We start from the raw sequence: 19,018 nt of genomic DNA, 5'->3' as shown, positions 1-19,018 counted from the left end.
CTGCCAGGGAGAGAAGGTAGGGGATTTTACAGTGAGAGTTCAAGGGGCGGCACTGGTTTCCATAGAGATCACATACAAGGTAACAACTTATTGTAAAGTTGTCCTTGTTTTTGTAGATGCAGCAGTTCCCTTTTTTTCTTTTTCTTTTTCTTTTTCTTTTTCTTTTCTTTTTTTTTTTTTTTTTATGCTGAGTATGATGTTCACCTCTGGCTTTGGAAGTTTTCTAATATTCTTTGCTTAGAAGAAAGGAGCTTAGGAAAAAGAGGTGTGTGGAAAAGAGCTCCAGAGAAACATTTGTGCAGTTTAAAGTCAGGTTGGTAGATGCTTCTGGCATTTTAGGCAGGCTGAGGCCTGAGCCCTCTTGCTGTGGTGTTTGCTCAGGCTGGGACAACAGGATACAAAGAAACTGTAAGAGGCTAAAAATTACTGCAGACATGTGCAGTTGGGGTGAGTTATGAACAACAAGAAGCACAAAACAGCCAACTGCTATCTCTGAGGTGATGGGAACAAAACAAGGGGGATGGGCAGATCACCCAAGTACCCCCTCCCTTCCAGCCCAATTCTGGCCAGCAAAAGCATGAGAAAAAGCTTTAAATTAATATGTGGTTAAACAGTTACAGATACCATACCGTCACCAATGACAATAGTGTCCTGCTCAGTTACGGTATCTCTGGGTTTTGTCTTGGTTGGGGATTTTTTTTTTTTTTTGAGCTTTTCTTATGAACGTTTCTTTGTTTTAATTCTCTGTGGGCCAATGGTAACTTTGTGTTGATTTAAATTTGTATGGTAAGGTGATGTGGGTGCTGCCACTGGACTAGTTTTCTAAGGATTCATGTAAAATTGAGAACATGCACAAACATTTGATTCACCTGTAAAGCTACCCCAGTTTGCTAGGGTCCAGGACATGGATGTTGGGCATCAGCTCCCATGTGTGCCACTAACTGACTACCTCACTGAATATGACCTTGGAGAAGACCTTCATTCCTTAGGACTTTGTTTGACTCTTGTGTAAACTGCAGAATATGGACAAAAGATGTTTCCCTACTTTCTCTGTGGAATACTGGGATCTTTGGCATGATAATAAGTATTCTGCACAACACACAAAAACTAAAATAAAACAAAGCAAAAAAATCTGTGGTGAAATAGGTGTGAGAAATGCTTCCAATATAGTCTTCTCTTGAAGATTCATATGTTCTATCAGCATCTTAAAGCCTTTAACATTTCAGTAATAAAGAAACCTGTATAAATCTGTGTTCTTCAAAGTTAACTGACCAATGTATCAGTTAGGATAAAATAGGTTATGGTGAGAGAATCTCCTAAGCTTAAAATAATAGTGTCTCTGTCTCTATCTGTCTGTCTGTCTGTCTGTCTCTCTCTCTGCCTCTCCCTCTTTCTCTTCTGTGTGTCTCTCATTACATTTTCAATATGGTTTAATGGCAGTGGAGAGCGGCTTTTTTTCTTCTTAGTCACTCAGGGATACAGCTGATGGAGTACTCATCATCATGAAAATTGCAGGTCATTTTGCCAGAAAGAAATGAGGAAGTTTAGGAAGGTCTCAAACCAGCCATTAAATGTTACAGCCCAAATATAATGCATATAATTTCCACTCACAATTCATTGGCCAGAACTGGTCATTTGACCCTAGTCAACAAGGGAGACAGACAGTGCCCAGAGGAGAGGAGAACTGGATGGTGGTGAGCAGAACTAATGACTACTATGACTTTGGAACCCATTCTAATTGTAAAAGCTATAACTAACTTGTAATATGACATTCTGAAAAATTCTGTAGTGGATGAATTTTCTAAGAATCTTTTCAATTCTAAAGGTTTATAATTCTGTGATTTTAGTGGAAGACAGCCTTTCCCCTTTCTAGTTAGTATGTGTGGTTCTCTGGAAGAAAATACTGTATATCTTTTTTTCTTTGTTTATTGTGCTAAAATTTATATAACATGAAAGAAAACATTTTATAAGCTAAAGTTTTAAGAGATGACCTTTTTAATAGTTTCTAGAATATTTTAGGATAGCTTGTCATATCAAAGTATATCTTCACACCAATGACTGTACAAAAAGAGACCACTTACATATACATAATTTTAATAACATTTGCCATTGTAACCATTTTTATTTTTAAAATTTTTGTATTTATTTTATTTGGGGAGGGATTAAGTAGGTTTACTTATTTGCTTATTTTTAGAGGAGGTCCTGGGGAGTGAACCCAGGACCTTGTGTATGCTAAGCATGTGCTCTACCACCTTGAGCTATAGCTTCCCCTCTGAGGCCACTCATATTTTGTGTCCAATTGCATACTCTTAGAGTAAGAGAGCAAATGTGATTTGCCTGTGACTAAATCCTGTTGAAAACTAGAATTTAGACAGTTATCTCTGTGACTAGGGGGCGGTTCAGAGCAAATTTATGAGCCCTTTGCTTGGGGAGCCCTTTTCTACTCCCTTTTTGCTTCCACTTAAGATCCCGAAGATGAGAGGGGTAAGGAATTCACCTTCCAGAAACATAATATGTATATGTAAAGAGTATATATGTATATTTAATTAACCTAAACTCACCTCCCTGATGATGGAGCTAGAAATCAAGTAAAGTCCTCACCATCCTTCATCCACTTATGTCTCGTGACTCTTCTTTTGCCTTAAAATCTCTCTGTCTTCTTAAGAAACCATAAGGCTGCAGTCCTATAGAAATAAAAGGCTTGCCTTTAGCATAGTGCAGTTTTCTTTCTAGTGTGGGGGATCCAATTTATAATTTTTGAGTGAGCTGCCGACTTGTCTCCAATAAGAAGGGTTCAATCTATCTACAGTTCATTCTGACCAACTGCCTGGTAGGGACCCAGTGGCCAGGGTGATATTTAATTTGTCACGGAACAGCCCGAGGCTATGATAAATTCATAACATTCTACCTCCCTTTCCTCAATACACATGTGATTTGTTGACGTGTTTATATACCATTCTGGGAATGGAGGCAGATTTATAAACATTGTGTCATGCAAAATAGAGTTAAGCACAGAACTATGCGCAGTCATGGTTTGTGAATTGCTAATAGGCCAAGAGCCTGGCTTAAATATACATCACATCCTGAGACATTAATCAATTCCTAGAGCTGAGTGAACGCAAAGCTTGTCCTTCAGGGACACACAACGCCTGTTTTGAAGAAAGGAATTATAATAAGGAGCACATAGGCATTCTAGACCTTGAAGCTCTTAGCAGTACCACATCTTTTGTTTCATTTTTGAATGGAGAGCATTTACAAGATGATATGTGTGGTAGATTCAGCCTGACTTTTTGAAAAAGAGATTAATATAGCGGCTTTGCATCTAAATGAAATATCCAATTGTTTGGCAATGTATTGATTCCTAAATATTTGGCCCTTGGACTGCATAATGAAAAATGCCTCTTATATGTAAAATCTCCTCAAGGCTGAACCCATCCGACATGAAAAATTGATGAATTTATGAGTGGGAGAAAACAAATCTCTTTTTCTTTTCTCTATTTGCTTTGTTATCACGTACAGCTGAACACTGATGGTTTCTTTCCTTTGGTCTATGTTTCTAAAGTATAAGATCCTTTTATTTTTCTGTTAAATTAAAATGCATTTGAAGCCCTTGGAGATGCCACGCCTACATGCACAGTACCTTCAAAGTGCTTTTACACGTGTCCTTTTAGCGCACTGCCCGGCAGCATGTGAAACACCATAAGAACCTGGCATCTTCTGTGTTTTAAGGATGCAATAACAGAGATTTAGTTTAAATGACTGATCGAGAACATCTGGCTAGAAAATGATTGAACTGAGACTGAAACTCAGATCTTCAGGTTATAAGTCTAAAGCTTTCTCTCATTGTGGTAATCGCTCATACAAGTACTTTCCTGGTAGGTAAACACAGGTATTATTTGTGTATAAAGTAATTCCTTAGGCTTTAAGAAAGTAATAAACTCCCCAATAAAAATGTTGTAAAAAATGAAAATACATCACTAAAACAAACAAACAAAAATTGTTATATGGTGTACACCGTATCAGGCCTAGAGAGCTTGAGAACTTTCAAACTGACCTTTTGTGTCTCTGTTTCCAGACTCAGTGTTACGGCCTGATGGGGCCTGACCTGGGTTGAAATAGTCAGAATTTCTCTATGAAACCACTCACAGGAAACACTTCTCTCTGACTCTAGATGTTTCCTTCCATGTGACAGGAGCTCCATGAGCATGTCTCCTCGAGTCTGCCTCTTCCTTCCCCCGACCTAGAGGAAGAAAAGAGACTTACCTGACTGATACCCTTGAGACAAACAACAGAGCATTCTCAGCTCAGCCACTCCCTTCTAGTTTCCGATGGAGTCTAACTGCTGTGCTCCGCCTGGGCTGGGTTTGCCCCTGAGGGATGGAGCGGTGGTGGGGCTTCCCCAATTCAGTGTGGCTGTGACCTGGGGGGTTGCTGCCCTAATTCTCTGGTACACACACTTGCTAACCCAGCTCAACTTTCATCTGTCCGCACGTTATACTTGGATGTTCCTCTGCCACTCCTTGGCCTCACTGCTTAATTTGTTTAGATCCTGGGGTGATAACAAAGCTACCATTTACTGAGCATGTTTAAAGATCTCAGTAGCTGTGATCCCTGAATGTTTATATCCTTTAACCTACATATTCATTTTTAACTTTGGAGCATTTGCTGGGGGAAAAATGAGTTCCTAATGCCTGAAATATAGTGAATAATAAAAATATTAATAATGAGAATTGCAGCTGACACAGTCTGATACATGCTAAATGTTTTACTTGCTTTATCTGTTTTAATCCTCATTATAATAGTTTTGATGAACGTATGTTATTTTTAGCTGTCAGATAAAGGGTTGAGATTTGAGTTCCATCTCTTTGAAATACAACATCTCCCTTTGTTGACCTAGCAGCATCAAAACTGTACTATCTGACACGGCAAAGGGTGATTGGTGAGGGGAAAGGATTTCTGGGCTGTGCCTCCAAGATCTTTCTTTAGGACTTACCTGCCAGGCCTGGGAGGCTCTGGCTGTCAGCCCTCCGCTCTTAGCTCTCTTGAGGACGGGCTGCAGGAGCCCGGCGGTACGCGGTCCTTTGCCCATCCTTGCTCTGGACAATGGAGAGCCCTGGAAGGCTTTTGCAGAAACCCGAGAGACCATTATTCTCCCTGCCACAGCAGAGCCATTTGCCTGCACCGTTCTCTCCCCTCTTTAAGTTCAGACCCACATGTCCTCCTTTGTTCATTCTTTTCCATCATTCATTTGTTCACCTCCCTCCTCTACCTCTCATCTATTATGTATTTGATTAATATCTTGCTGACATTTTTCCCTTGCCTGTTACCAAAGCCACGATCTGGATCATTGCCTCTTGCCCCTTCTGCTTTGACTTGCTCAACAACTGCAATTTTACCCCCTAGTAAGTTACCCTCAAGCCGTGGTTGGCAGAAAAGCAGCTTTTAAAGGACAGTGTAAGTTATTTCTCAGTGGGGCTCTTCCCCCACCCCACTGCTCACGTTTATGAGATAATTGGAAAGGAATCTGACACTATGAATAATAGAGGGGGTGAAAAAGATACTAAGATAATTTCACATCAGACTCTGTAGGACTTTTAACCATCCTGGCTGAACACATTGAGTAACTAGCCAAATTTCTTAAATATTTGGTATATTTTAAAAGTTATTCTTCTGGGATTGAGGTTGTTTGAGAAAGAAGTAAAACCCATACAGCAAAATTTATATCTACCTGTCACAATCAATCTTAATTCAATAAGCAGTAAATTCTTAATTATTTGGCATTGTCAGAGACTGATACATTCTGCTTAATCCAGGATGCTTTTTACTAAGGCATTGTCAAATATTATCTGTATAGATTATCAATTTAAAAGAAAATTATTAAGATTTTTATCAAAGGGAATTAATTTTTTAAATAATTCAAAATGTCTTGGTTTTAAATTCACACTGCCTGGTTTGGAATCCCAGCACTACCACATCCCTAAGTGTGTATCTTAAGCTTCTCAAGCCTCAGGTACCCATCTGTGAAATGGAAGCTAAAATAATTCCTAATCTCACAGAATTACAGTGAAAATTAAATAAGAATAATTTACATTGTATACTTACATTAGTTTCTAGCATATTAAACATGGTGGGTTTGAAATATGTCCACACATTTTTTGATTTCCTCTTTTTAAGAGGTGGAGCCTAATTCCCAGCTTTTGGATAGGAGGCTGGACTTAGTGGCTTACTTCCAACGAGTAGACTGCGATGTGCCACTTCCCTGATGCTTGGTGTTCTGTCTCAGTTGCTCACTTGGAGCACTGGCTCTGACAGAAGCCAACTGCCATGCTGCTAGGACACGTAAACTGCCGAATGGAGAAGTGCACTTGGTGAGGAAGTAAGGCTTCAGTGAAGAGCACGCAAGAGACTGAGTTCTCCTGCTAACGACCATGGAGCAGACCTTATAAGCCTTTCCTCCAGGCTTCAGATGACTGAGCTGGCCATCATCTTGTCTGTAACCTCATGAGAGACCTTGAGCCAGAACTACCCAGCTTCCTGTTTCTAGACTCTTGACCCTCAGAAAAATGTGTGAGATAATAATTATTTGTTGCATTAAGCTTGGGCGTAATTTGTTATGCAGCAGTAAATTAATACAATAAGCACTCAAGAAACATTAGCTGTTGTTGTATTCATTCACTCTCAATAGTTGTGGAAGTCCCTTTGAGACACCTGAGCACATCCGTCTTTTAACTGGGGTCCCATAAGACTCTCCAGTTGGCAACAGCAAGACAAAACATTTCATGTTTCTGCTTTAACCTGGTTTTGAGGCAGTTCCTAAATTCAGAACCAGCTATGAGTTAAGTTCTCTCACTTTATGAAGAGCAGCTTGATAACTTCATTTTCTAGAACAGGCTAATTTTAAAGACAGTGACTAAAGATACTACTGTTCAAGCTCGCTGATGTCTAAATTAAAGGTGTGACCATGTGTGCACTTGCTATATATAAGTACATTTCACATGTTGGAGGTCTATTTATTCCCCTTAATCAGATAAGAACACCAAAGCTCAGAGAGTGTACATGATTTCCCAAGATGGCTTAAGAATGAGAATATAGAATGTGAATTTGAATCTGGTTGTGTCTGACTTCAAACCCAGCATTTTTGTTACCTGATTATCATTGAGAAAGAAAAGATGGGCTCAGACCCCAGGTTCAGACTGCATCAGGCAATTCTCTTTTAGGTAGACTGTTCTGATGAAGTGGGGAACCTAAGCTTGGTCAGGCCAGTGGTCCCACACACACATGCACGTGCACACACACATGCATGCACAAATATTAAATTACAGCTAGAAATCACGTGCCTGAACCCAGTGAGATTCCTTCTGAAGAAGGAAGGTCCGGAGAGGCCAGATGAGGCTCTGGATGACTCAGCACAGCCGATCACGATGACTAGGAAGTGTAATTCCAGGGCATGACCTGAGTTGCTGGGGATGAGTCAGTTTTTTCTTCTCTTCCCTAACACTTCACGGATTTACCTGAGGTGATCGAGGCTGTCACAGGGAATGAAAAAGCATAAAGAATAATGGAAACCGTGCAAGAAAAATATTCTGGTATCCATTAAATGTGAAGATTTAGTGTCATTTCAACATTTCTCCATGAAATAAGAGTTTCCAAAAAATGTTTTTTCAGTGAACAAGGAGGCAAACCTATAGTTTAAATTTATAGATATGTCTGTTTTAGGGGGAGGAAAGGGGCTCTAAACTAATTATTTTTAATATCATAGGCATTTTTAAAGTTATTTCTGTCTACTAAGGAATTTGAATGATTCCTTTCTCTCTCTAACAAAAGACGTGGCATTTCAAATTTATGTTTTTTTGTTCCTGAAGTGTAGCCATCTTAGCCACTTGTCACTTAAACAAAAATAATTATATTTTATTTCTTAACAGATTGATACTTATTACATCAAAGATGATAGTAAAGTTCCAACTACTGCCGAGTCATTGGAGGTCGGGTATCTAACCTTGGGAGTGTGACCAAACAGGGGAACTCAGAAGCTAGTGATCACATGGTGATGTGACTCCAGAAATGTGAGCTCATAACCTTATTTGGGTCAGTTTTACAGTGGTGAAGGCATAGGACGGTACCACTCAAATGGCTCTTGGCTCCTCGTTGGTCAGTCTGACCATGAGATAGTTTGTTTGGGCAACAGCTAACAGTCAAGGGGATGCCAAAGTCAAATATCAAGAAGATTCTGGGGTTGGTTCCAAATAACTCCACCTTATTGGAAATCACAAAACAGGAAGAGTTGTAACAGAGAGTTCAAAGTACATGTATTTTCCAAGGAACAGGACATTTCCATTCTCCTTTCTTGGCTGAGTGCCTCAGAGGCAGAATTTTGGGTTTGGAAACAGAACTTGCTATTACTTGCTCTGAGATAAGGCACTTTATCTCTCTAAGGTTTAATACCCTCGACTGAGAATCAGGATGATACTAATACCAACCTCACAGGATATCATGAGGATTTAACAAAATTATGTAAGTAAAATGATTAAAATAATACCTAGTACTTGTTAATGACAACACACGCAAGCAGTTAATAATGACTTAACAGTAATATCAGCAACTAGTGCCATTTTCCTTATTTGTAAATTGAAGTATAGTTGATTTACAATGCTGTGTTAGTTTCCAGTGTACAGTGTATTGATTCAGTTATATATGTATGTATATATATATATATATAAACACACATATATGTTCTTCTTCATATTCTTTTTCATTATAGGTTATTGCAAGCTATTGAATATAGTTCCCTGTGCTATACAGTAAGGCCTTTTTTTTTAGTCTATTCTGTGTATAATAGTTGTATTTGCTAATCCAAAACTCCTAATAAAACCCTCCTCCCTCCCTTTGGTAACCATAAGTTTGTTTTCTATGTCTGTGAATCTCTTTCTGTTTTGTAAATAAGTTCATTTGTATTATTTTTTTTCAGATTCCACATACAAGTAGTATCATATGATATTTACCTTCCTCTGTCTGACTTACTTCACTTAGTATGATAATCTCTAGTTTCATCGATGTTGCTGTAAATGACATTGGTTTTGTTCATTTTTATGGCTGAGTAGTATTCCATTGTATATATATACCACATCTTCTTTATCCATTTATCTGTCAATGGTCCTTTAGGTTGCTTCCATATCTTGGCAATTGAAAGTAGTGCTGCTGTGAACATTGGGGTGCATGTATCTTTTCAAATGAGAGTTTTCTCCGGATATGTGCCCAGGAGTGGGATTGCTAGATTATAAGGTAACTCTTTTTTAGTTTTTTTTTAAGGAACCTCCATACTGTCCCTCATAGTGGCTACATCAAACTACATTCCCACCAACAATGGTAGACGGATTCTCTTTTCTCTGCACCTTCTCCAGCATTTATTGTCTGTGGACTTTTTAATGATGGCCATTCTGACTGGTGTGAGGTGATACCTCATTGTAGTTTTGATTTACCTTTCTCAGTGCCATTTTCCATACAAAGCCCTTTTCAGGCTTTTCAGAAGGGCAGGGTGAATATGCCATTCTTTGCATTTGGAATGACAAATGCCAAGTTTATGAGTGTGAGTGAGTGTGCATGTGTGTGTGTGTGTGGTAAGTGGAGGCGAGGGGAAGTGCTTGTGTGCATTTGAAACACATCTGCTGACTACTATCCAGTCACCTACCCATGCTGATTTAAGAGGCTTTGTAGAAGGGCTCCGCCATCCCTTTATAGTTGACTCAGGCTGCCACGTGTATCTGCACATGCGCTGTGTAACTCCAGGGCACATGAGTTCACACAGACCATGTTGAGAATATGGTGTCCTTGGTTGATACAGGGTCTAGAATGACCACAATTAGAAACAGACACCCAGTAATTTAGTGAGAATTGAGAGTTGATTAAGTCTGACCACATATTAACTCTCATCTGCATTTGATATAGTCTATCAGGCATTGCTTCTTAGAACACTGTTTCTATTTGGTTACTGGGACTTGTTGTCTCCTGGCTTTATTCCAGCCTCACTAACCACCCCTCAATTTCTTTGCCTGGTTTCCGTTCATCACTTCAATGTCATATTCTTAGGATTCCCCAAGACTCAGTATTTGGGCCACTTCTTTTCTATTTATATTCACTTCGTAGGTGCTCTCACCCATTCCTATTAATTAAATCCATCCTCTAGCTTGATCATTCCAAAATGTACACCTTTAACCCAGAACTAACTCCTAAGTACCAGGCTCTTACTCAAGTACCTACTTGATATACCCACTTAGATATTTAAGGGGCACCCCAAACTTACTTTGTCTAAATCTAAACTCCTGAATATGCCTGCCAGCCTGAACCTGCTTCTGCTACAGTCTTCTCTGAGTACCAACTCTATCTTTCCACTCGGGGAGGCTGCAAACACTGCAGACAGTAACTCCCCTTTGTCCCACTCTGCACATGACTGATCTATGGAGAAGGTTTATCAGCTCTACCTTAAAAATAAAAATGGAATCCAACAGCTTTTCAGCACCTCCACTGCTTCTACCCATGTCCAAGTCCTCTGCAGTTTTCTATGTGGTTTATTATAATAGCCTTCTATCTATGCACTTCACTGACTGTCTCCTGTCTGTTTTCCACACAACTCTTTCAGTGATCATTCCAAACTGTTGAATCAGATCTTGTCACTCATTCCCTTTAATTCCTCCAAAAGTTTCTCATCACACTCAAAGCCAAGCATTTACAATAGCCAACAAGGCCCTAGTAATTTGTTTCCTCTATACCAACCTCTTCAACTTATTTATCATCCTCTCTCTAATTCTGTTACATTATTTAACCTCTTTCTCTTCTTTAAACAAGCTAGTTACACTCTAACCATGGGCCCTTTGCACTTGCTGTCACCTTTAGCTGTAATGCTCTCTCTCTCAGTTCAATTGTCACTTTATGAGGCCATCTTTGAACATACTATATAGAATCATCAACACATCTACCTTTTTACCTTCAGTCCAACAATAATTCCTCTCCACATTAACCAGTTTTTAAATGTTTCCTTCCACAGTATTATCACTACCTGACTATATATATATATATACACACACACACATACATACATAGACTTACACATATACATAGATGAGTTATCATCTATTTTCCCTACCCCCATGGCCCCACCAGAAAGTAAGCAACATTGATGATGTTTATGTTTTGCTTACTGCTATATTCCCAGATCTTAGAAAAATGCTTGGTGAGAGGCACTTAGTAAATATTTGTTGAATGAATTAAGTCTCTGTCAAATTGTACTTATTCCTATGGAGACACGATCTTAAAAACATTGTCAGCCAGTTTTTTTCTTAAGTTGAAAGGGACCTGAGGCATTCAGTGTATCCACCTAACTTTGCAGTAGAGTATACAATAACACAGATAGGAACAGAAATTTGCTCAGGCTTTACAGAAATTAGTGGAACCAAACTGTCATTCTCCTGACTCTGACTCAGTCTGATGCTCTATTTAAATCAGTCTTAAGGCATATCAGAAGGTCCCAAAGAAAATATGGTGGGCTCGTTGATGGGAAGAATATAAACATTGATAGGACAAGTCCAGGGCTTGACAAGGACTTTTGAGCCACCAGTGAGCAGCAGGCTTCACTGGAAAAATAGGGCAAGAATAATTTAAAAGGGAAATGTGATTCAGAAAGGGGAGGTCATAGAGGCTGAAGAAAGTTTTCAGATTTGTTCATTGACAGTTGACTGACTGACATATCCATTCATCCACCGATGATGCCAGTCACTATACTGGGGGCCGAGGAACACAGATGAGCTGTGCTTGCCTGCTTGCCAGGGGCTGACAGTCTTTTGAGCTGAGCGAGGAGGAGACGTCCAACAGTGTGTGCATCAGGAGGGCTTCCCTGGAGAGGTGACATCTGAGTTGAGTCTTGGAGAATAAGTAGCTTGTATCAGGAAGACAATGAGTGGGAAGGTGGGACGATGGAGGAAATAGCATGGGCAACGTCAAGATGATATGAAATACATACCTTCAGGGATGTGATACTAACCACATAGGTAGAAAGGTAGCTTAGTGAAGGGAGTCAAGAGTGGAAGAAGGGCTGGGAAGATGGACTGAGGCCGCATGATGGTCTTATAGGCTTGAATCTATAAACACTATGCTCAAGGAGAGCTTATTTATTTATTTTTTTTACTAACTTTCGAGACATTTAATGCTATTTCGGTATTGTATTCACTTTCTTAGATGTTAATTTTTCTATTATTTTCATCCCCATATTCCAAGGCATTTTTCAGGTGATTTTACTCTAAGAAAAACACTTAACACAATGTTTTTCATTAATACATGTCCCATTCACAGATGGACTTCAGTAAGGCCAAAAGCTGTTTCTAATGTACAGGCATATTGTGAGAGAAGATTGAAAGAATGAAAAACATGTCAGTGTTGTGTAGCCCAAGCTGTAATTCTTTTCAGAGAAGAGAAAGTATATATACTTCAGTTTAAACTCTGAGAGTGTTTCATTTATGTAATAAAAATCCCAGATGAGGACCCTACAGTGCAATTCTAAAGGACTGAAAAGGAGTTGTGAAGTTTACATGGTGTAAATTACATCCAAAGAAAAGAGAAGTGTTAGATTTATATAACAGAGCTTTCCTTCATACTACCATGAAAATGGAGGAAAACAATGAAAGCTCCCCGAAAATTCTGGAAAGATGATTCTTTTTCATAAAAGATGAATGTTCTGTGATATTGCTGTGATTAATCAAATAGATAATATTTTATTTGCATTTGTCTGGTAAGGTACTGGATTTTTTTTTTTTTTTTTAGTAGATGTTTATAAAGATAGGAACACAAAGTAGCCAGCAGCATTGCCTCCTTCCCTGGAGTCAACAAAGAACCATAGACAGAGCAGCCAGAAACTGGAAGAGATCAGAGAAAGCAAATGAGTTCTTCCCTGATAATGCAGGGAGTCAGCTTTAATGGAATTCTGGTCACGTCGTCCAGACCTGCTTTGGTTTAATCAGCTTCCAAATATTAGAATCTACTACAGCCATGTTGATCCAGGCCCCTACATGCATAATTTATTTCCCCTAAATTAGTTCTTGTTTATTTCCCTTTGTTTGACACATTATATTGAAAACTGCAGTGGTTAGACTCCAGCACTGTAACAAGTTTATGGATGTACGTGTCTCTGTAGGTACTTACAGCATTTATGCACATAGTTCCAGTGCTAAGGTATGCCACTTCCTCCTGGGCACACAGTGAATAGAGAACAGATTGGATCATAAGCAGGATTTCAGCCTCTTCTCTTTGGGCAATTTATTTGGGCACTGCTTCGCTGAAACTAGGGCCCATCTGCCCTTGCAGAATTGGAAGGGTCTTGAAGATGTAGCAATTAACACCTTCCTAGGTTGTGAGCAGGATCTGCGCGAATTCATTAGGTCCTGCAGTGAGGGATAAACCCAAGCATTCTGAACACACTCGTTTCAATGCTGTTAAGAAAATTCTGGCAAAAATACAACTGCTATCCCCCTGCTTTCTGTCCTCCATTGAAAAGATGAAATTTGAAGGCATTTAAGGGGCTAGAGAGATAAGGGTCACAGGCAGACCTGAAACACACTGTCATTTTTATGACATGGGAGACGTAAATATTCAAAATCCCATAACCAGACTCAGAGCAGGACCAGAGAACGTGTGTTTAATTTTACCACCTGATAAGTGGTCCATAGAAGCTAGACTTGCTTTAAACCACGACTTTTAGTATGATTAAAATACCATTAAAATAATAGCTTAGGAAAAATCTGTTCAATATTCTTTCAAGATGGCTTCAGAGCAGCAACGTTGTTTACAGAAAGCGTTCTGGTTGTCTGTAACACACGCGCTTGGTCCTGTGTGCTCATTCCTGATGTTGTAAAAGGAGAACCTGGTTTTCTGAGGTGAGGATATTTATAGTTTGGCATCATCAAGAAGCAATTCTTTGCTTATTTGGGACTCAAAGCCCTGCCGGGTCTCCCTTGTGACTCATTCGGTATTCACCCAGGGCGCTCTGCCTGCCTGCCTGCCTGCGCCGCGTGCTCATGAATCCTTAATTCCATTTGAACTCAGCAGTGCCAGAGTCACTTTCCATCAACCCGCCCACTCAGCCGAATTGCACCAGCCTCTTCTGTGCAAAGCATCACTCTCCTTTTCTAAGATTGATTGGGTGTTGGGCCGCCACCACAAAGACAGAGGAGGTCAAACTCAGCACCTATGGTTTGCTTTCAAGACCTGATAGCATCATCATCCCTTCTGACCTCTAAGAGCTGATGCGGATGAAATTTTCTGGGATTTACCTACACAAACCCCATGTTTTCTTGAACATGCTATATCGACACTTCATCACTAATCGTGCAACGAAATATCAACGATGTGTTACTCTCACCCTCGATCTGCGTAGCGCAACAGTTGAAACCAAAGTGGCATAGTGAGGCTGATCAGACTGATGTGTAGCCAACCCTGGATCACAGCATTTCTCATTCTCCTGCTTTGCTCTTCTGTGGGGGGATAGGACGGTCACGGAGGGAGTGCTAGCCAGATTCCAGCAGAGAGTGAAGCTCTAGGCTCTGGGGACTGCAGCGAAGGCAGGAAGGGTAGGTACACCCAGGGGTCAGAAGCAGGGAGAATCAGAGAGCAAGCTCCAGTCTCATCCTTGTGTCCACAAGGTGGGTGCAGAACTAAAACTTTGTGACTTAGCAAGAGGATGAGAGGACACAGACTCAGCGTAAAGGCAAGGCAAAGGGCAGGGAAGCTGGATTTAAGACAATTACCAAGATGGTGGCTTTTCAAAACTGGTTGCCCACAGAGTTGTGTGACTTCGGGTTGGCCCGTTTTAGAAGCACAAAGTACAGCGTTGGCCAGATGCAAAGTACTGGAAAGGTTGAAAACTTATTTGGAGAGTATTGGATTATTTGAGCTCTCCCCAGTGGCCCTTTAGCAGCTGTAGCTAGAGATAAGTCAGATGTGGTCCCTGCCCTGAGACGTTCACCATCTGCAAGAGGAGACAGGGCCATAAATAAAAAATTAAACACTTTCAGGATTGTTGGAAAGTAATATTCTCATTCTACCAGGAGGGTAGTAATAGTAGTCAACATTTACTGAAAACTCACTATTACCAGGCACTATGTTGAAAATATATATATATATATACACAGACACACACACACACACACACGCATAAACCCCTGATTTTACCACTCTGTTTTATGGAACAAACAAATGGAGGCTAGGAAAGCTTGAACAATAATCCCCCAAGGTTGCAGAGCTAATTAGGGGTTAAGTCTAATTCAGACTTGCAGCTTGACCACTTCTCTAGTCTGTTCTGGGAGACACATTTTAAGACAGATATTGAGAAGTATGGAACTTGTCAGGTAGAGTGCCAAGAATAGTGTGGAGATGAGAATCCATGATCTATGAGACAAGTTCCCCTTGTGTCCTTCTGAGGAGTCTGTTGAAATTCAGCATCAAGGGCTGGGGTGGGAGGCACTTAGTGTGGTTTCAGGTGTGGATGAGGAGTGGGGCTGTGGTGGGCTGTTTTGCTTGGAGTGGCAGGAAGAGAGGTTTATCTGCAGAGTCTCGATCCCTTATTCTGTACTCTGGATGCCGGGTAGCCTGGCGACAGATTGAGAATCCTGGAGTGACTGAGAGACATAGATAGTTCTGCCAAAGAGCAACAACAAAAATAAAAGCATCTAATAAATGTCTAGCTTAAAGAAAAGATTTTATAGGAAACTTCACACATTTGAAGAGCAGTCATGTGGACAAGAAAAAATACAATTTGTTCCATCCATCTTTAAAGGATGCAGCTGGGACCAATGATCGGAAATTATAAGAGGCAGATTGCAGTTTTATAGCTGTTTTTTCCCCCAGCCACCAAAGCTAGCAAAGCTAAAAGCTGGCCTGTGGTGGTGTGATTTCTTCATCCCTAGAGGTATTTACATAGAGGTTGGGTCACTTTTTCTTGAAAGTGGTAGTTTTCAAATTTGAGGGTGGGAGAGTTTCACTTGTACTGCTTGCTGAAGACATACTTCTGGGCATGGCATCTGGAGTTTCTGATTCAGTAAATCATTTGTGGGTGTAGGAATCTCTGGTTTTTACTGAGTGAGCTAGAAGGTTCTGATGTAGGTGAGAAACACTAAAGACTATAAACAGGATTTCTTCTTTTAGAGAAGTTAAATTACACGACAAAGTGACCCGTCAGCTTTTACGTGCAGACCATGTTGAGCTCTCTCTCTGCAGAGTTTCTATTTTTCTTACAGTCTTTATCACACAATCTAACACTTAGTTAAATTTTGATATTTTGTCTTCTCCTTCTAATTAACTCCCTCATCCAATCAATATTTTCAAAGCAGCTGCTATGTGCCAAGCACTGTTACAGGCACTGAGGAGACAGCAGAACAAAGCACCCTGCCTTGGCGGAGCTGATGATCTAGCGAAGGGAGTTAAAGAGATAAGCAAAAGAAGTTATTTTCTAAATGTGTCCTCCATGCAATCACACATGAACTCTTTTGGGGAAGGACTCTGCCTTATCTAGCATTTCATACAATGTCTAGACCAATGTGATGCAAGACTAGGTCCTCAAAAGTATATTTGAAAGAAGCAATGAAACATTAAAATCAGAAGCAATTCGAAGAAAAAGTACAAAAACTTATATTTTTCTACCACATATCCGTCTAATTTCACTGGTTTAACTGAGGATTGTTTTGTGCTTTAAGATGCATAATTTTTGTGAGGCATTGGATTTTTGTCTACATTAATAGAAAGAGTAGCCAGAAAAAGTGACACAAGCTTCTCAAGTTTTGGGAGGTCACAGGCTTGAATAGTGAAAAACTGAAAAGCATCTTGGAAAAAATAAAGATGATGAGGGGGCTTGATATGCTATGGTGTGGGGTCCAGCAAACATAAAGTGTATATATGTGTGTGTGTGTGTATATATATATATATATTTGAATAAACGTCTTTTAAGGTCCTTTTCAACCAGGAGATTCTAGAGCAGGGCACAAAATAAGATCTGGCTGACACATAGGCACAGGTTAATGAAAGCGTAGCAATTGCCCAGGTTAAATTTTATCATGATAAATCAATTACTGGATGAAAAGCCAGCTCTGCTAAATCTTAGTTATACATAGTAATAAGCAGGTTTAAAATAACCCAAAATTAAAAACAAGTTAAATACCAGTTCTGTTCTCAGTGAATTTGATTTATAGAAGACTTTAAGAGCATTATCTGGTAACTGTTAATCCCAAAAGCTACTATACACAAAGTAGATAAGAAATGAGGATTTACTGTACTGCACAGTAATAACCTACAATGGAATATAATCTGAAAAAAACCTCACAAATCACTACGCTGCACATCTGAAATTAACACAATATTGTAAATCAACTACACTTCAATTTAAAAAAAAAAGGAGTATATCTGGCAAACATACTTACACAAAAAATATGACCAGGTTGGTCATTTGAAAATTAAGTGAATGTCTCCCAATTACACAGATTAAAGAGTCCAGAGTCCCTCCTCCCTTTTAAAATTCAAGGGATTTCACATTTCTGAGTCTCCTCCGGACTTTTTATAGAATTCTTTTCTGTGTCTTCTGATGTTTTGCATTTGTATCACTTTAAGTGCTTAAAACAACAGCCCTCCAAGATGGATGTGCAGATCCATAAAATTAATAAACACTATGATTTATTCAGTGTCTATTGCTCGACTGATGAAAATGAGAACCAGACAGTGTCTGAAGGATGAACACAAGGAGCTAAACGGCTTAAAATTGGTGGCTACCTTTAACATGCTACCCATGTGTGCCAAAGAAGCAAATCCTCAATCAGCCCCAGCTCGGTCTCCGCCTCCCAGTGGAGGGTCAAAAGGGGTGAGTGATTCTAATCAATATCCAGTTGTGAGAGTAACAGCCATGTCGGTTCTGGATGGCCGACTGGGCGACAACATGTTTGTTCTACTTAATGTGACAATGTCCTGTCAAATTAACAGCCACGGTGGCAGGGGCAAGCTTGCTTAATGGGTTGGAGTCGGTTCCTCAGAGAATTTGTCATCAACGCAGAACCGAGAGGAACCCCAAAGCTCCTCACCAGGGTTTATTTGTAGATAAAAACCGAAGGCATGCCCTGTTCTTACAACAGGGTCTGTTTGCTCTTTAGCCACTCAGTTCCGTGTTCTTTATCAAACCCTGCCCTCTTCACTCCCACAAATTCTGCGGGGTCATTCTTGGTCTGTGTTTACATACACCCGGTGACGTGGACTATTTAAGGAACTGCGCTGAGATGAGTTAGCAAGAGAAAATGATGACTGGAAATAACCAAGCAGTGGATGAAGAGGGCAGGAATGGGGGAACTACTCATAGTTGCTCCAACTCTGCTCGTCATTGTGACTCCTTTAAATGCAGCTTTCCTCCTCCTCCTCCTCCTCCTCGGGTGAGCCAGGACCGCAAACTGTTTGCCAGATTCCTCCCACCGCTAGGTTGTGTTTGGCCCCTATAGTACGAAAAGTAAAATATTCAGTATTCTCTATCATTCAGACATAAGAAAATTTCACTTACAATTCTAGATGTCTCCTTTGAATAATAATAATAATAACAAAAATACCAGAATCATTGGCAACATAAGCCAGCTTTTTCACATGACAGTAGTTGTTGGAACTGCGTGATCGCCTGTCCCGTTTAGGGCTGAGTGCTCTCCGTGGTGCCCACTGGGCCTGGTTTATTTATTTATGTGACCTTTTCCACCCCTGGCAGAAAGGCTAAATCTTGATTTTAATCATCATGCTCATGGACAAAAGATAAAATGTTATGCCTTTACCATTCATGGATATTGTTAAGACTCTCTTGGGACCACCCTTTCTCCAGCCCTCCACTCCTCCCCCAGCGCCTCCTAGTGGCCTGAACCAGTGGAAGCCAACAGACAGCGGAGCCTGGCAGAGGCCAGCCCGTCCCAGGAGAGCACAAGAATGGCAAGGAGAAGATCGGAGGGCAAACCGATTTAGGAAGAAG

The sequence above is a fragment of the Camelus bactrianus genome, chromosome 10 (genome assembly GCF_048773025.1).
Source record: "Camelus bactrianus isolate YW-2024 breed Bactrian camel chromosome 10, ASM4877302v1, whole genome shotgun sequence".
Lineage (NCBI taxonomy): Eukaryota > Metazoa > Chordata > Mammalia > Artiodactyla > Camelidae > Camelus > Camelus bactrianus.
This window is presented reverse-complemented; position numbering follows the sequence as displayed.